Source organism: Sminthopsis crassicaudata, chromosome 3, assembly GCF_048593235.1.
Source record: "Sminthopsis crassicaudata isolate SCR6 chromosome 3, ASM4859323v1, whole genome shotgun sequence".
Lineage (NCBI taxonomy): Eukaryota > Metazoa > Chordata > Mammalia > Dasyuromorphia > Dasyuridae > Sminthopsis > Sminthopsis crassicaudata.
The window spans coordinates 442778228-442793548 of NC_133619.1; the positions used below are offsets into that span (position 1 = coordinate 442778228).

Below are 15321 nucleotides of genomic sequence, written 5' to 3' on the forward strand. Positions count from 1 at the left end.
GGGTGCCTTCCCCTTTTAAATCTACAAACTGTGCTGCCTGAAATGTAATGTGCTTAGAACTGACCAGATCGTAGGCTCTATGGCCAGGTTGCTAGACCTGAGGCCAAATTCAGGGTAAAGGCCAGGAAAACAGGTCCAGGATCTCTACAGGTAAACTACAGAGATGTTTAGGAAAAGGACAGTAACTGCCCTGTTTCAAAATATACAAAGAGAGATGACAACCTTGTATGTAATATTGAAGCTTCCTAGGTATTACAATGAAAGGGTTAATGGTGCCGAGCAAACTCCAAGCCCCTTCACTAAGAAACACATGAGATTAAAATTCTACAAAGCCAAATACTCAGCACCAGAGCTTGGCAGGAGCCTGGAGCTCATCCCCCACAGGTCCCACACAAAGGCTACTCAGCTCTGGGGTGATATAAGGCTCAAAAACTGTTTTTCAGAGTCCTCTCTGCTGTGACATCAGTGGGAAAGAGCCAGCAGCCTCCAACAGCAAGCAGATTCTAAAAAGCTCAGTGAATTTGTTGTTGGTGGTGGTGGTGAGTTTTGGTAATTACCCAATGGGAGCATTTCTGTTTCACACTGTGTAATTTCAATTTGCACTCCCAAGTATAATTATTTTATATCTCAAGGCCTTCCAAACCTTAGCCTTTTGGCCTAGGATAAGCAGTCCATTTATCCTCTCTATTGCCTTCACCTATTCTGTTAAGAAAATCACAAAATTTATGAGATTAATCTTAAATACATTTAAAATTATTTTAATTTATGAAAGTTAATTTAATGGGCAACTATTTCTTGGCCTCTTTTCTATCACATTAAAACAAACAAATAAAATCAGTCATTCTCATAGGATCATTTTGAAGACAAAAATATTTAGCTACCTTTCAAAGCACATTTGGCACTTCTCATCACTGCATTCCTATTGTATACTGTCTAACAGCAAACATCTAATGCTAAAATTCAGAAAAGACATTTTCCCCATCTATGAAATAACATTTACTTCAAATGGTAATTGTGAGGTTCAAATGAAATTATAGAATTATTGATTTAGAACTGTATAACTTTAAAAAATGAACGATGTAGTTAATTAATGATTATATCCGAACTTTGCTTCTGGCTTTCTGGACCTTGCCACAGTACCTGAGCTACCTCAATATGTGGGATCTCATCCCGAAATATTCATCTGCCCCTTCAACCTCCTCAATGATCCCCATCCTTTCTCCTATTGACACTTCTTCCCAGGGCCTGCATTTTAAACAGGGGCCTACCTTTTCTTCTGATTTTATGGATTTCAACATCATGCCCCCACTTAATACTGAATAATCATTCTACCTGCTCTCTACTCAATTCAAGGGGTCACAGATATAAAAATGTTTTGTACCTGTTTTGTCTGCAATGTGCTACACATAAAATATTTTTATTATATAATTAAATACTCAAACAAGTACTACAGACAAGAATGCTATGGGAGTTCAAGGAAATAATACTAATACCTAGCATTTAGATAGTACTTTTAAAACTTTACATATATCATTTACATATACTACATATATGTAATCATATATGCATCATTTTGATGTATCTATGAAATACATCATATTTTACATATATCATCTTATTACCACAACAATCCTATAAGGTGAGTAATATTATTATCTTTATTTTAAAGCTGAGGAAACTGAATTTCTTCAGAGGTTATGTGACTTGTCTAGGGTTACATAGCTACTAAGAATCTTAAGCAAGACTTAGATTCAGGCCATCCCAATTCTAAATCTAGTACTCTAACCACTGTGTCTACTTGTATTTGCATCTTGTCCATATTTGGCTCAGTGGCTGGGATAGGACTCATGGCCAAGGCTAATATTAGCTTTTTCTGCAAACGTGAACTTGTATTCATTTTGTTATCTACTAAAAACTCCTAATTCTATATATGAATCTGTGTCTAACTTAGTCTTCCCCATTCATCATTTATGAAAGTTAACTCATAAAATCCAAATGTAGAACTTGACATTTATTCTTACCCTGTATTGAATTTTTGGGTCTCATATTTGGGGAAGATATCTCCCTTGCCTAGAATGCACTCTCTTGGTCTTCTCTTCATTCATTGCTCAACTCAGGTTATCGCCTTCAGGAGGCTTTCCTGATCTTCCACATAAAAGTGATTTCTCCTTCCACAAAGTTACCTAGATCACTTTCTCAGGTTGTGTCCTTTGCCACATCACACTGTATCTTGCATTATGCTTATTTTTTAATCTAACCATACTCCCTAGTTGATAATAAAATATTTTAAACCAAAAATTAATAAAGGATTTTCTTGTTTTTCAACTTTTAGCCTTCAATACAGTTGACACAGTGTCTCACACTTAGCAGTGATTTAATGGTTGCCCAACAGAAAAAACACTAAACTTGGGAGTCAAAATATCTTTCTCCTAATCCTAACTTTGATACATGCAAATTGTATGACTTCAATTTCATCGGTAAAATAAAAATACTCTTGCAAAGTTATCTTAAGGAAAGTGCTTTAAATCATAAAGTGCTAAAATATTATAATTTTCAATAATAATAATAATGAAGTATTTTATCAAGAGCATAGCAAATATGGGTTCAAAGTTCATTTTTTTCCAAAATGAAATAACAGGAAATAGGGTTTTTTTTTTCACCCAAATGGAATACTTTGAAGTGTATAAATGAAGCAACAGAACAATAGAATTTTAGATCTGGAACACATATAATATTTCATTAGTCTCTCTCCTTCATCTACAGAAACTACAACAGAGGAATATTGTGATGTGTCCCCAGTCATATAGCAAATTAGCAGCTAAGCTATCTCCTTTTTCTAGATGTCATCATATCTCCCCTATATGTAGAATGAATTTTTTTTATAATTGACATATTGTAGAAGAAAAAAATCCAAGAAAACAATATCCCTCTGAAAAATAGAGAGAAAAGGGTATATGTTTCTATTCATAATATTTCATATTCAGAGCTATAATAAGGTGGAGTGGCTGTTACCCAAAGTTTTGCCAAAATTGAGAGGGCATTAAGAACCCTTGCTATACTGCCAAAGTATAGAAACAGCTGAATTTAGTTTCTAGTTATCCAGAATAATTATTTGAAAGAGGAAACTACCAGATGTTCCATGTACTTTCTCCTCTCAAAGGGATATCCCTAGCCTAGCCTGCTCAGTTGTCCTATCCTCCCCCAGAGGATCCTCTCAATAGAAGTTCTAAAATGCTGCAGAATTTCCATCCACAGAGGCACACTCCCCCTTTTAATCTGAGTTTAATTTTCCTTACACAGGGTGCAGTTTTTCTATATGCTCCCCAAATTGCTAGTTATGGCTTTATTCACACAGCTTCCAAGAACACTGGTTCTCATTATTTATTGCTTATATGCTCACTGGACAATTATCACTGCCCCACTTGTTCTCCCTGACAAAATAGCTAATTATGCAGAATGTGATAGAAGACATCTTTAAGAATAACATACATTCAGAAAAGAATGTAGTCTGAGCATGTAGTAAGAATGAAAGAGAACAGAAGGATAGACCCAATTCTACATCAGCATCCCTGAACTATCACAAGATCAAGAGTTAGGTCTCCAAAATACAGAAGGATCATACATAGAAGATTTATAGAAACATATGAATAAAAATCACACAGGGTGAGAAGGTGTGAGATCAATGGCGATCTTCGTCAGTGAAAGAATTATGTACATTGGTCTATCAAATAGACTAAAAGTATCAGAGTAGGAATGAATAGTGAATCCAAAGGGCACAATATATTTAAGGCAGATATCCACTTTTCAAGAAAAGAGAATGTGAAAATAGAAACAATGAGGTTATTGCTTATTAATTCACACACATGTCAAGCATTGTATAGACATCTGGAATATACTCAAGGTTAAAGGTTTTGAAACTACTTTGGCTACTTACCCTCTCTCTCCATCAATCCCTGATTCTATAAATGAGTGCATTGATTAAACAGTTAGCTCAAACAGTAGCAGCTTTATACTGCCCTGAGAAGGTAGTAATTCCCTCACTTTAGCAGACAGCTAATGACAGCCTATCTGATAACTTTAAACCAGCCATCTGGAAAGAAAAATCTTTCTGGTTAACCCTAGAATATTGAACCTGAGTATAGATAACAGTAGTGTTCTAACTCAGAATTAGTACTAGGGAAATGTAATCACAAAGGAAGACAGGGCAAATAGGACTATAGCTTTAGCAAACTCTGTCTCTTTCTGACAATATCCTTCAAATTGTTTAAAAATGATTTTAATAGATTGCATATAAATTCACTTATAAATTCCAACATCCTGGTTTTGACCTCCTCATAACTTAACTAGTCTCATCTTTATGTGATAGAAATACAAGGCTTTATACCTGACTATTTAGTATTTACGCAAAACCTTTCCAGCTTGGGAGGATCTGAAATGGTTTAGGCTTTGTGGGCAGAGTATTTGAAATGCCAAGGTCATCTCTAACCCGGAGAGATATTGGAGTAAGAAATGCTCAGGAAGCATAGGGAAATCCAAGAGGAAAAAAACCTAACCTTTGAAAGGAGTTGCCTCACTATATTCCATAAATTCTTGAAAACAAGAACATGTTTTTAATTTTAGATTTAACCTTTGAACAAGGGGAAAAACATATAAGGATGCCTTCAAGCTTTTGTCTGACCTAACACCTTACAGAAAGCATAAAAAATATATGCATTAAAAAGTAGTAGCAAATATCCCTATGGGCTGAATGTACCTAAAAAGTCATTTCATTGCATTTGGGAAATGTTATAGTTTTTTTATTGGTGTTGGTCAGTTTTTCTTTAGGCATTGACTTCATTATACCAAACAAAACAGAAAATAATTTCCCAAAGTGGCAGTTTCTTTTGAGCCAAATATCTATATTAAGATTTTTAGCAAATTCAATTTGTGAGAAGCACATAATAAGCATTTAATAAATGCTTTTGGGGGGCAGCTATATGGTGCAGTGGATAGAAAAAAAAGACTCATTTTCCTGACTTCAAATATAGCCTCCAATACTATTAGATCCTGTACAAGTCATTTAACCCTGTTCTTTATCTGTAAAATGAGCTAGAGAAGGATATGGGAAAACAAGAAAATCCCATGTAGGGTCACAAAGAGTTGAAAACAAATGAATAACAACAACAAAATGCTTATTGACTGACTATTAACTGTTTGTATGAGGATGACTCCCTCAACAATTGGGATGGATTTCAAGCCAAACTCTGCTGTTGAAGTTGAAGAATTTCTTCTAAAGCATTTAAAGAAAAAAAGGTTGATGGTTTTAATTTGGCCCTGCCAAGGGGAAAGAGATTGGTTCATTGGATCCATAATATGGATGTCAGCTTAGAAGGAAGTCTCTTGTGAAGTACCACAGGGATTTGGGGGTTTGGGCTGCTTGATAATTTTATCAATGAATTGGATAAAAGACACAGATGACTTTGCTTGTCAAATTGATAGTTGACACAAAAAAATTAGCTATTAAATAATAGAGGCAGAATCCCATAAGATTCTACTAAGCTGCAATAATGGTGAATGGGGTAAGATGAAATTTAAGAGAGAGATGAAATTTTACATTTGAGTTCAATGAAATCAGGTATATATGATCTAAAAATGATCTGGGAGTTGTAGTGAGTTACAAGGCAATCAGAAGTTCTAATTCACCCTCAGGTCACACCCAAAGAAATATAACATCAAAGTCTGGGGAGGTGACAGTTCTCCTTTATCATATCCAATTCTAGGAACCACATTGTAGGAAGGACACTGATAATAAACTGGTGAGTTAATAAATAAACATTTATGTGGTAAGCACTGGCCTAAGCCTTGGGCATGCAAATCAATCAATCAATCATTTATTAAGTATCTACCCTGTATTAAGAACTGGGGATACAAAAAAGGACAAAAGATAGTCCATGTTCTTGAGGAGCTTATTATCAATGGAGGAGAAAAGGATAAACATGCAAAATAAATATATCAAAGAAAGTAATATAGAGAATAAGTAGGAAACATTTAATGGAAGGGAGGCATTAGAATTAATAAGGATAATGGAAGGGTTCCTATAGAAGATGGGATTTCATTTGGGGAAAATATTCTATGAATAGGGGACAGCCACTAGAAACTGGATCCAGGAGATGGGCAAGTTACTCAGAAAATAGCCAGGAGGCCAGTGTCACTGATTCTAAGGGTATATGACCAATTGGAAGGTGTGAAAATTATGTAATATGATTTTGTGCTCTCTTGATTTTAGGGGGATAAAAGGCACAGATGACTTTGCTTGTCAAATTGATATCTGACACACACAAAAAATAGCTATTAGATAATAGAGGCAGACCCCCATAAGATTCTATTAATAATAGTGTCTAACAATAAGTCAATAGTCCTAAATCTTCTGGTTTTAGAGTCTCCTCAGGAAACTCCCATGCTCAATATGTCTGATTCTAAATAGACCACTTTTCAGTCAGATAGCTTCTGGCTTCAGGATAGTCCCACAGATCAAACTCCTAAGTAACTAATGAATAGACGACTCCTCAGTTCATTGCTGACTATCAGATAGATAATCTGTTGGTCAGTGATAACCAAATTCTGGAAACCACTTCTTCTTCCTAATAACAGAAAGCTAGATAAATGTGTCTCTTTGCTTCTCTTTTTTTGCTGACTTCTGTTGGAATTCAGTCTGCTTGTAATGGCATTACAATTACAATAAATTTTGCCCCTTGACTAGAAAATGGGTTCAAGTCTGCAAATTCTTTTGAGATACCTTGAAAACACCAATCTGTGACCCCAAACTTTTAGGGTCCCCTTCCCAACCTCAACAAAAAGACTGGAAAGGTTAAAGAAGGCTAGGGGCTTAAGGGCTTTGAATGCCAGAGTATTTTGTAATTGTACCTGTGGCCTATAGGCAGCCATTGGAATTTATTGAGTAAGGTGATAATATGATTGGAGCTGAATTTCAGAGAAATAACTTTAATGTCTGACTGGAGAATGGATTAGAGTGAGAGATTTGGAGCAGGCAGAATCACCACCAGGTTATTGCAATGGTCCAGGTGTGTGGTGATGAGCCACAGAAATGATCCTGTCAGAAGAGAGAATCAAGAGATGTTGCAAAGGTGAAACTGACAGACCTTGGCAACAGCTTGGATACAGGGGGTGATAGATATGAGGAATAAGCCTGAGGATAGTGTTATCCTCAACAGTTATAGGGAAATCCTGCTTTCAAAAAGCTCACAATGTAACAGGTGAGACAACATGTGAACAATTACATACAATCAAAATATATAGATATAGATAGATGTAGATGTAGAAGTAGGGAAATAATGAACGGAAGGAAGAACTTAGAATTAAAAGAGATTGGAAAGTGTTTCAATGGAAAGTAAGATTTTGTTGGAACTTGAAGGAAGACAAGGAAGACAGGAGGTGAAAGATGAGGAAGAACATTCTAAACATGAGAGAGAGCTAGAGTGACCAGAGAAGGCAGCTATCATGATGCACAGTCTTGAAATCATTATCTCAAAGAAGAAAATAGTAAGCAACAATATGAAGCTGTCTTCAGGTATTTTAAGGGCTATGACAAAACGGGATTACATTATTCTGTCTGGCTGCAAAGAGTAGAACTACAAGTAAAAAATGGATGTTAGGTTTGATACCAGGACAAAACTCCAACCATTAGTACTATCTCAGAATAGAATGGGCTGCTTGAGGAGCATCTTTTTCTGTAACAAAAGAACCTTTAAGGAAAAGAAGAATGACCATTTGGTTGTTGTAGGGAAGATTCATGTTTGCTTGAAGATTGAATTAGGTGAAGATTCTTTTGATGTCAAAATTCTCTTATTCAAAATTATTTTGACTGGTTCTAACCTACAAGTACACCCTGTAGATAACTGAGGCAACTACTCTCACCTTGCCTAAAAGAACACTTGAGTTCACCTCACTTGACCCAATCACAGCTATCAATACTAATCTCTGGTTCATGTCATCAGAGATTTAAAGCAAGGCATAATCTAGTTCTAGTCCAAGTTTTCTTTTATTTTAGCAAGTTTTTATTGATATTTTATTTTTCTTTTCTTTTTTTTTTACATCTTGACAGTAATTCCAAATAATTGTCCATATCTTTATTCTAATGAGCCATCCCCTAGGACAAATGGTATTTCTTAGAGAAGAAAAAAATTTGACACAAGATCAATACATTGAAAAAGTCTGAAAATAGGGGCAATTTGTAATATCTACAGACCTCCCACATCCACAAAGGGGTAGAATGGTGTTCTACATCTGAGTTCTGCTTGATCTTTATAATGTTTTTATATTCACTTTTTATTTTTGTGTGTGTGGTTATTCTTTGCATTGGTTCTACTTATTTCACTCTGCAACAATTCATATAGATCTTTCCATACTACTTTGTATTTATCACATATTATTTCTTATAGCACAGTAATATTCCATACCATCATCTGTTTAGGCATTGATAGCCTTCTTTTTTATTTCCAAATACAACTATTCTTAAACTATTTTGTGTCATAGGCCTTTTTGGAAGTCTGATGAAGCCCATGGGCCCCTTCTTAGAAAATAATGATTTAGATGAGTAGCATACATAGGATTACAAATGAGGGTACTGATATTTAAATAAAATATTTATGCCAAAATTATTTGTAAATATAAAGATTTTTTAAAAACAAGTTCCATATGGCAGAAACTAGGCATGGATCTGCATTTAACAAAGATACTAAGATACTAAAATAAGATCAAAATGGGTCCAAGATTTAGGCATAAAGAATGAAATCATAAGTAAATTGGAGGAACATGGGATGGTTTACCTCTCAAACTTGTGGAGGAGGAAGGAGTTTGTGTCCAAGGGAGAACTAGAGACCATTATTGATCACAAAATAGAAAATTTTGATTACACCAAATTAAAAAGTTTCTGCACAAACAAAACTAATGCAAACAAGATTAGAAGGGAAGTAACAAATTGGGAAAACATTTTTACAGTTAAAGGTTCTGATAAAGGCCTCATCTCCAAAATATACAGAGAATTGACTTTAATTTATGAGAAATCAATCCATTCTCCAATTGATAAATGGTCAAAGGATATGAACAGACAATTTTCAAATGATGAAATTAAAACTATTTCCACTCATATGAAAGAGTATTCCAAATCACTATTGATCAGAGAAATGCAAATTAAGACAACTCTGAGATATCATTAAAGACAGGAACAAATAACAATGAATGTTGGAGGGGCTGTGGGAAAACTGGGACACTGATGCATTGTTGGTGGAGTTGTGAAAGAATCCAACCATTCTGGAGAGCAATCTGGAATTATGCCCAAAAAGTTATCAAAATGTGCATACTCTTTGACCCAGCCATACTACTACTGGGCTTATATCCCAAGGAAATACTAAAGAAGGGAAAGGGACCTGTATGTGCCAAAATGTTTGTGGCAGCCCTTTTCATAGTGGCTAGAAACTGGAAAATGAATGGATGTCCATCAATTGGAGAATGGTTGGGTAAATTATGGTATATAATTGTTATGGAATATTATTGTTCTGTAAGAAATGACCAGCAGGACGAATACAGAGAGGCTTGGAGAGACTTACATCAACTGATGCTGAGTGAAACGAGCAGAACTAGGGGATCATTATACACTTCAACAATGATACTGTATGAGGATGTATTCTGATGGAAGTGGATATCTTCAACATAGAGAAGAGCTAATCCAATTCCAATTGATCAATGATGGACAGAATCAGCTACATCCAGAAAAGAAACACTGGGAAATGAGTGTAAACTGTGAGCATTGTTTTTTTTTGTTTTGTTTTGTTTTGTTTTGTTTTGTTTCTCTTCCCAGATTATTTTTACCTTCCAAATACAATCCTTCCTTTGCAACAACAACAACAACAAAATTTGGTTCTGCACATATATATTGTACCTAGGATATACTATAAGATATTTAATATGTATGGGAATGCCTAGCATCTAGGGGAAGGGATGGAGGGAAGGAGGGGAAAAATTCGGAACAGAAGGGAATACAAGGGATAATGTTGTAAAAAAAAAAAAAATTTACCTATGCACATGTACTGTCAAAGAAAATGTTATAATTATAAAAATTAATAAAAAAAAACAAGTTCCATGTGGAGCCAAGATGGCATAGTTAAAGGCAATTAATCCCCCAAGTTGTTTCCCAAAGCCCTCCAAATAACTTTAAATAATGAAATAGAATAAGCTATTAATCAACTCCCTAAGAAAAAATCTCCAGGGCCAGATGGATTTACATGTGAATTTTACCAAACATTTAAAAAACAATTAATTCCAATATTATGCAAACTCTTTAGAAAAACTGGGAAAGAAGGAATCTTACCAATTTTTTTTAATGATACAGACATGGTGCTGATACCTAAACCAGATAGAGTCAAAACAGAAAAAGAAAATGATGACCAATATTCCTAATGAGTATTGATGCAAAAATCTTAAATAAAATATTAGCAAAGAGATTACAGCAAGTTATCTCCAGGTAAATTCACCATGACCAAGTAAGATTTAAACCAGGGATGCAGGGCTGGTTCAATATTAGGAAAACTATTAGCATAATTGACTATATCAATAACCAAACTAACAAAAAAAATCATATAATTATCTCGATAGATGCAGAAAAAGCATTTAACAAAATTCAGCACCTATTCCTATTGAAAACTCTCAAGAGTATAGGAATAAATGGAGTTTTCCTTAAAATGATCAAAAGCATCCATTTAAAGCCATCAGCAAGCATCATATGTAATGGGGATAAACTAGAACCATTCTCAATAATATTAGGGATGAAACAAGGTTGCCCACTATCACCATTACCATTCAATATTGTATTAGAAATGTTAGCTTTGGCAATAAGAGAGGAAAAAGAAATTATAGGAATTAGAATAAGTAAGGAGGAAATCAAATTATCACTCTTTGCAGATGATATTATGGTATACTTAGTGTATCCTAGAGAATCAACTAAAAAACTACTAGAAACAATTCACAACTTTAGCAAAGTTGCAGAATACAAAATATATCCACATAAACCATCACCATTTTTATATATTGCCAACAAAGTCCAACAACAAGATATATAAAGAGAAATTCCATTTAAAATAACTGTAAATAATATAAAATATTTGGGAATCTATCTGCCAAGGCAAAGTCAAGAACCATATCAATACAATTACAAAACACTTTCTATACACATAAAGTTCAGATCTAATCTCTTGGAAAAATATCAAGTGCTCATGGGTAAGCCAAGCCTAATATAATAAAATTGACAATACTATCTAAATGAATCTACTTACTCAATGCTATATAAAACTCCCAAGAAATTACTTCACAGAGCTAGAAATAAATAATAACAGAATTCATCTGGAAGAGCAAAAGGTCAAAAATTTCAAATGAATTAATAAAACAAAATGCAAATGAAGGTGGCCTAGCTGTATCAAAACTAAAACTATATTATAAAGCAGCAGTCATCAAAACCATTCGGTATCAGCTAAGAAACAGAGTAGTCAATCAGTAGAATAGGTAGGGCTCACAGGACAAAATAGTCAATGGCTATAGTAATCTAGTGTTTGACAAACCCAGAAATGTTTGACAAACCCCAAAACCCCAACTTTTGGTATAAGAACTCACTATTTGACAAAAACTGCTAGGAAAATTGAAAATTAGTATGGCAGAAATTAGGCATTGACTCACACCTAGCACTCTATACCAAGATAAGATCAAAATGGATTAATGATTTGAACATAGAGTGATAATATAAACAAATTAGAAGAATAAAGGATAGTTTAGCTCTTATCTCTATGGAGAAGGAAGGAATTTTTGGCCAAAGAAGAACTTGAGTATATTATTGAATGCAATATGAATAATTTTGATTATGTTAAGTTAAAAAGTTTTTGTACAAACGAAACCAATGTAGACAAAATTTGAAGGGAAGCAATAAATTGGGGAGGGGGATTTACATTCAAGGGTTCTGATAAAAGCCTCATTTCTAAAATATATAGAGAATTTACTCAAATTTATAAGAATTCAAGCCATTCTCCAATTGATAAATGGTCAAAGGATATTAACAGGCAATTTTCAGATGAAGAAATTAATACCACTTCCAATCATATGAAAAGTTGCTATAAATCACTATTGATCAGAGAAATGCAAATTAATATAGCTCTGAGATATCACTACACACCTCTCAGATTGGCTAAAATGACAAGAAAAGATAGTGATGAATGTTGGAGGGAATGTGGGAAAACTGGGACGCTAATAAATTGTTGGTGGAATTGTAAACTGATTCAACCATTCTGAAGAACATTTGGAATTATGCTCAAAAGGCTATCAAACTGCACAGCCTTTGACCCAGAAATGTTTCTACTGGGTTTATATCATAAAGAGATCATAAAAGAGGGGAAAGTGACCCAAATGTACAAAAACATTTGTGGGAGCCCTTTTTGTAGAGGCAAGAAACTGGAAACTGAGTGGATACCCATCAGTTAGAGAATGGCTGAACAAGTTATGGTATATGAATGTTGTGGAATATTATTGCTCTATAAGAAATTATCAGCAGAATGATTTCAGAGAGGCCTGGAGAAACTTAAATGAACTGATGCTAAGTGAAATGAGCAGAACCAAGAGTTTATTATACACTACAATAGAAAGATTATATGATGATCAATTCTGATGGATATGGCTCTCATCAACAATGAGATGATTCAGGCAAGTTCCAATGTTCTTGTGATGAGGAAAGCCATCTGCACCCAAAGAGAGGACAGTGGAAATTGAATATGGACTACAACATAGTATTTTCACTCTTTTTTGTTGTTATTGTTTGCTTGCATTTTGTTTTCTTTATCATTTTTTCTTTTCTTTTTTTCCTTTTTCATCTGATTTTTCTTGTGCAGAATGATATTTGTGGAAATATATAGAGAGGAATTGCACATTTTAACATATGTTGGCAATAAAGTGTTTTGTAAGGTTGAATGTTGAAAATTATCCATGTATATATTTATGGGGGAAAAAGCTTTAATTTAAAAAAATAAAGAAAAGAAAAGAAAGTTATCATGACAAAGAAGACCAAACACGCACTCGGAAGAAGACACTAAAGTCAAACTTCCTATCACCAAAGCCTCCAAGAAAAATAAGAATTTTTCTCAGGTCATGGAAAAGCTCAAAAGAGATTTTGAAAATCAAGAAACAGAGAAAAAACTGGGAAGAGAAATGAGAGTAATGTAAAAAGAAGTACAAAAAACTAATGAGAAAAAATGCCTTAAAAAGCAAAATTGGCCAAATGAAAAAGAAAGTATAAAATCTCACTAAGGAAAATAATACCTTAAAAATTAGATTTGAGCAAATGGAAGTTAATTATTTTATGAGAAATCAAGAAATAATAAAACAAAACTAAATGAAAAAATAGAAAACAATATGAATTATCTCATTGGAAAACCAGATCCAGGAGAGATAATTTTTATATTATTAGTCTACCTAAAAGCATGACCCAAAAGCAAACAAACAAAAAAGCTTAGATGTCATCTTTTGAGAAATTACCAGGGAAAACTGTCCTGATATTCTAGAACTGGGGGTAAAATAGAAATTGTAAGAATCCATTGTTCACCTACTATCTTTTAGGATAAAATGAAAGATGAAAACTCTTAGGAATATTATAGCCAAATTTCAGAACTCCTGAGTCAAGGGAAAAAATGTTGCAAGCAGTCAGAAAGAAACAATTCAAAAATAGTAGAACAAGAAGCAGGATAATACAAGATTTAGCAGCTTCTATATTAAAGGATCAGAGGGCTTTAATATTCCAGAGAGCAAAGGAGCTAGGATTACAACCAAGAATCACCTACCCAGAAAAAATAAGCATAATCCTTTCAGGGATAAACATGGATATTCAATGAAATAGAGGACTTTCAAACATTCATGAGGAAAAGACTAAAGCTGAATACAAAATTTGACTTTCAAGTACAATACTCAGGAGAAGCATAAAGGAGTAATTAGGAATAATCATAAGGAACATAAGGTTAATCTGTTTATATTCCTACATGGGAGGATACTTGTAACTCATAAGAACTTTCTTATTATTAGGGCATTTAGAAGGAGTAAATATAGAGAGAGAGCATAGGTGTGAGTTGAATATGAAGGGATAATTTTTTCTAAAAGAAAAAATCTTTTACTGGGAATGGAGAAAGAGTGAACCTTACTCTCATTAGAATTGGCTCAAAGATGAAATAATATACACACTCAATCTGTAGGAAAGAAGGAGGGGAAAGAGATACAAGAATGGGGGAAGGGGTGATGGGAGAGCATATTGAGAGAGGAGCAAAACACTTTTGAGGAGGCACAGAGTGAAAGGAAGAAAGAAATAGTTACGCAATAGTAATTGTGAAAAAAATCTTGAAGCATTTCTCTTATGAAGGCCTCTTTTCTCAAACATTACAGAAAAACTGAATCAAATTTTATTAAAAAGAGGGAGGGGGAGGGAGGGAGAGAGAGAGAGAGAGAGAGAGAGAGAGAGAGAGAGAGAGAGAGAGAGAGAGAGAGAGAGAGAGAGCCATTCTCCAATTAATCTTGGGTCTTGCTGGCTCTAAAGCAAGATCTATGTCTATCACAGTAAGCTGCCTCTCAATGTGGAGGGGGCTTATACAAAACTTAGGAACCAGTTGAAAATTATTTGGACTTCAATCTGTCTGAAAATTATTTGCAAAGCTGGGTTAAAATTAAGTTTTTTATTATCTATGTAGTATTAGTATTTTAGCAGAATGTTTAAGTACCTCTTGCCAATGTCACTATCCACTCTGAGTAAATTATTGCTATAACAATAATACTCTGCAAATCAACACTTCTACTAAAAAAAAAAAAATCAATAATCTGGAAGATAAAGGTGATTCCAATCAAGAAAAAGAATTCCATTCTAGAAACAAGGTTGGTATAACTGCCAAAAGAATATTAGCTTATTCAACTTTCTGTCCATCACATTACTCAATCCTGAAAAATAACTCTCTCATTCTAATATTCAAATCACAAAACTACCAATATAAGGTAGCTATTTTTAAGAGCCAATGCATAGCGATGATTTACTCTGAATGAGTCAATTGTCAGCCCTTTGAGTTCACAATATTTGAACCAACCACTTAGAAGATTTAGACCTCTTAGAGGTTGGGGACTTTCACCTTCGTATCTTTTAACTTCATTTCATGTGAAGCACATTAAGTTGTAAGCAGATTGGATTTTTGAGTCTTTCTGATGTGGATAATTATGAAAGTATGAGACATCTGTAAAAGGTAGTGAAGTGGTGTGGGC

The 15321-nt window shown here is 34.2% G+C and overlaps 1 protein-coding gene across 1 annotated transcript in view; it reads right to left on the reverse strand.

The window, feature by feature from the left end:
- The window catches only part of MYO3B (myosin IIIB), a 679546-nt gene that overhangs the window by 591102 nt on the left and 73123 nt on the right, over positions 1-15321 (reverse strand). The gene's annotated exons all lie outside the window — the stretch shown is intronic.